The 4,138-nt window shown below is 38.5% G+C and overlaps 2 long non-coding RNA genes across 2 annotated transcripts; both read left to right on the top strand.

Moving 5' to 3' along the window:
- The first annotated feature begins 323 nt into the window (after nucleotides 1-323).
- LOC117553027 lies at nucleotides 324-1,437 on the top strand. Its single transcript, XR_004570066.1, has 5 exons — nucleotides 324-424; nucleotides 632-658; nucleotides 812-838; nucleotides 1,119-1,211; nucleotides 1,399-1,437. It is a non-coding gene; the product is annotated as an uncharacterized LOC117553027 (long non-coding RNA).
- Nucleotides 1,438-1,827: 390 nt separating this feature from the next.
- Nucleotides 1,828-3,698, top strand: LOC117553026. Its single transcript, XR_004570065.1, has 3 exons — nucleotides 1,828-1,903; nucleotides 2,342-2,413; nucleotides 3,590-3,698. It is a non-coding gene; the product is annotated as an uncharacterized LOC117553026 (long non-coding RNA).
- The last annotated feature ends 440 nt before the right edge of the window (nucleotides 3,699-4,138 follow it).

Raw genomic sequence — 4,138 nt, 5'->3', positions numbered from 1 at the left:
CTAAATGTGTTTACATAGTCACGTGTGGGGACTGACTTCCCTTATGGGGACAAATTGGAGGTCCCCATGAGGGGAATCATTAATTTTAGGGTGAAGACTTGGTTAGGTTAAGGGTTAGGTTAAGGGTAAGGGTTAGGGTTAGGCGTGTGTTGGTTATGGTTAAGGTTAGGATAAGTCTCCAGGAAATGCATGTAAGTCAATGTAATGTCCCCTGATGTGTTGTATACATGGTATGTGTGTGTATGTGTGTGTGAGTGTGTTTGTGTGTGTGTGTAGGCTGCAAGTGAGATGCAGAGGGAGCAAGACACTTCAATGTGGGAGAAGAAAAAAATGCAGCAATTCCAGACAACAATTCAGGACTTGAGGGATGCAAACTTGGCCCTGAAAAATGAAAATGATCATTTGAAAGACCTCATAATAAAGCGTAAGTATTATTGTATTGCAATATTGGTTTAATACAATCGGATAGGACTTTTCTGTTTTGTAAATGTGCTGTCAATGGACCGTGTTACAACTTAGATGCAAATAGCATCCAAGTTGCTTGCAGCTATGGTGATCTGATGATTGTAATTGGTGTGATTTAATTTGTTTTCTTCTGTACAACCCCACACTAATTATTCCTCAAATGAAGGAGGACATTGCCTCGCTTGCTGGAAGAGTAAGTTCCTCTTATTTGTATCACTTTATTTTACTTGTTACTTAATCAGAGGAGGAGATTTTTATGATGTTAGGCTGATTAGGGCAATTCACCTGCTGTTTGTATTTTTAATTGTTCAAAAATTAGAACATACTGTCTTCCTTCTCTAACAAGTGTGCAGCAACCTCAAAACAATTGCAGGTGAGTAACATTTTTCTTGTTCTAAGGGTGGATATTTTATGATGTGACTCTGTAGGAGGCAATAGTCTACAAATGTGTGTTTGTCCAGGGCTAATCTCATCAGTGCCAAATTGTTCATTGCCAACAGGCCAAGAACCTCCGCTTTCACATGTGTATTATATCATAATGGAAATCAAATCAATGGACAAAAACCTTGGACAAATTAGTCATATGTCATAGAAAGCTAACTACAAAATAAGTTTCATCCCCCTTTAATTCATCTTGCTTCTCTTGTAAAAAGCCTCAACATACTGTGGCAGCTGCAGAGCCTCAGAAGAAGCAGCCTGGTGATGACGATGATGATGGTGGTGGTGATGGTGGAAATAACAACAAAGTAAGTAACAAGTCAAAAATGTATCTATAAGCTCTCAAGGCGGGAGGCGGGAAAACATATAGATTGGATATTTTTGCTATTTGACATAAAACAACGTATATAGGGTTATTTGTGTCCATATTGCCCAGTTATTACCACTGTAAAAGTTAACCGTATAGATTTTGTCATGTCACTGTTTAATTTCCAGATCCATGGAGAGAGAACCGAAGCTCCAGAGAAAACCGAAGCCCCAGAGACAGTAAGTAGATGCATATTCTTAAGGTACAGGTTACATGAAAATGTTATCTGGACAGTGGTTATGTTTTTGATGGGTAACTGCAAAATTGATGCATTACCGTGCGTGCCCATGTTAGATCAAGTTTAGGACAGTGATTTGTTACTTTAGTGCCTTTATCATTCTTGTGCAGTAGACAACTATTTACTACTGATCTATACAAACTATGTTAGTTTGTATAATGTTAATTAATAATCAATTGTGATATTCCATAAAATATATTTGTGAAAGTTGTATGCCTACTAATACATTTATATGTGATGTATTTTTCACATTGAAATTGTGAAGGGGTCAGGAGTGTTTTGCAAAAGAGATGCGTGGAAGGCATCCATCCATACCACTTCTGGCACAGCAATGGTGCGAACTCTCCTCCTCGGCACATTTCCCCTTGAAACCCTGCTTCAGAGCAACCTCAACGGTAAAAAAAAACCAGCTACTGTTCAAAATCTCTTTAAATCAATCCTGTCATTAATAAAGAAAGGCAGTTTACACATGTGTTTTTCTTTCTAAACTGATTCACCTAAGAATGGAAAAACTGAACTATTTTCTTACTCTCTGTTTTCGCTGCTGCAATTTGTTGCGAGTAATGTTTTTTTTACAATTGTCCCACACTCTAGCCCAGTGGTTCTCAAACTTGATCATTTACAGGACCCCCATAACTCAGAGTGTATGATTGGAAACCAAATGTGTATGGGTCTATTTGGAACACCCCCAAGGAACCTTGAGTGTCATTTGTCCCTGGACAACCACTCTAGCCTAAAGTGTGGGCCATTAGTATGTAAACATTAGCTGCTGCAGATCAGCAGGATTACCCACTTTTCATTTGCAAAATAATAATTATGAAATATTACTTTAGGTGGCAAGCCAAAGCGAGGTGATGGGGAGCAGCTGGAAGCCCTGGACCCAGGAAAAAAGGCGGCCATAATCGGTGAGTAAAAACGAATGAATTTAGAAAGGAAAATAAAAGTTAATAGAGATGCCTCAAGTTGACTACTTTAACCATCCCTGTTTCACTATTTATTAGCTATCAATGGTAGGATCAGCATCAGCATCAGGTAAGTGAGGACCAGAGGTCGCGTTAACCGAATATATTCCGTCTATGACGGAATTCTTTTGACAATGACGGAAAAATCTGAAAGCAGTCCGTCATTTTGACGGATTAGAACAAACTCAGAACAGCGCCAAAGTTTCCCCGCAGCAGGGCTCCGGTGTTATGCCCTTATGTCGTTTCCAGACCTAACTATGCCGTACAAATCATTGAAATGTCTGGGAGTTTATGCTTTACGCTGTGGCGCGCTCCCGCGAGGTGCAGTGGGCATGCACAACACGGCATAACACCGGCGCTAATCCCCCCCCGTTGACAGTTCACAACCTCTGGTGAGGACACCCATTAATGGTATATGCACGGATTAGCACCTACTGTAGGGTGATCACTACATTTTCAATTGCTCACTTCTTGATCATAGCTCTCTTCTAATAGAACCCATTTTCTGGGCTAGTGTGCTTCCACTGTGGTGGTCCTCTGTGTTATAGAATATGTAGTCGTTAATAACCCCATGACACTAATTGTTTTCCTCTGCAGTGTTAAATGACCAGCATCTTCACCCTTAATCAATGACCATGCCCTTTGTACTGTGTTTGTGCCATATCATGTCTTTAATTAATTTTCTTGATTGCAATGCATAACTTATTGCTCTTCTGGTAAACAACCTGTGCTGATGATCTCTGTTGTTTGTATACAAGTGAAGTTCATGTGATGTCATTTTTTTTTTTTAAACAGTATTTTGAAAAGCCAAACTTTACCTAATTCTAACTAATAATTGTAAATTTAGCAGCTTCTTAGACAGATTTGGTAAATGCAATGACTTTTCAGATAATTCAAAAATAATAGTAATGATATATGAAACAAATCACTAATAAAATAGATCATCTGTTTGAATAAAGGCTTTGGGCTTTATCTGCCAATAAACTCACAGGGGAGCTTGTGTACACTACACCAGGAGGTGGTTTGGCAAAACATTTGGAGTGGAATGCTTGGAGTCTGTAGAAAACTTGGAGCATTTTTACACTGACATCTCATTATGTCCTTTTCTTTTCTCTGTAGAGGCAACAATGAAGAAGTGGCCACACACAACGAAGGGCCAGCTGGGTACAGCCATCAACAACAAGCTGACAGAGCTCAGGGCTTGCCAAAAGCAGACAAAATAATTGACATTTATTGACAATAAATGTATGTTAATGACTTGTACATTTTGTGTGTTGTATTTTTTTATGTAGGTAGGCTATGTATAAACCTTGAACATAGGTGTAAATAAACATATAGGCTAAACTTTTATGTGCATTTATGTGAAACCTATATGTGAAACCTATATGTGCATATACACTGCACCCATATATGTAGGGGTCCAATTTCAGATATGTCACATATATGTTAAACATATATGTGACATATATTAAAAATATATAGGTTCATATATATTCCTTCCATGTGGGATGGTTAATTGTTTATTAATGTGTTTTCAGCGGCATTTACCGAGTCAGAGTTTATTCTCCCGTTAACTACCCGCTGTGAAGAATATATTCACTGTCTGACTGTCAAGCAGCTGATACATACTGTAGCAAGTTCTGATAATGACAAATATAATTTCTCAAA

This window comes from Gymnodraco acuticeps, unplaced genomic scaffold, assembly GCF_902827175.1.
Source record: "Gymnodraco acuticeps unplaced genomic scaffold, fGymAcu1.1, whole genome shotgun sequence".
Lineage (NCBI taxonomy): Eukaryota > Metazoa > Chordata > Actinopteri > Perciformes > Bathydraconidae > Gymnodraco > Gymnodraco acuticeps.
This window is presented reverse-complemented; position numbering and strand designations above follow the sequence as displayed.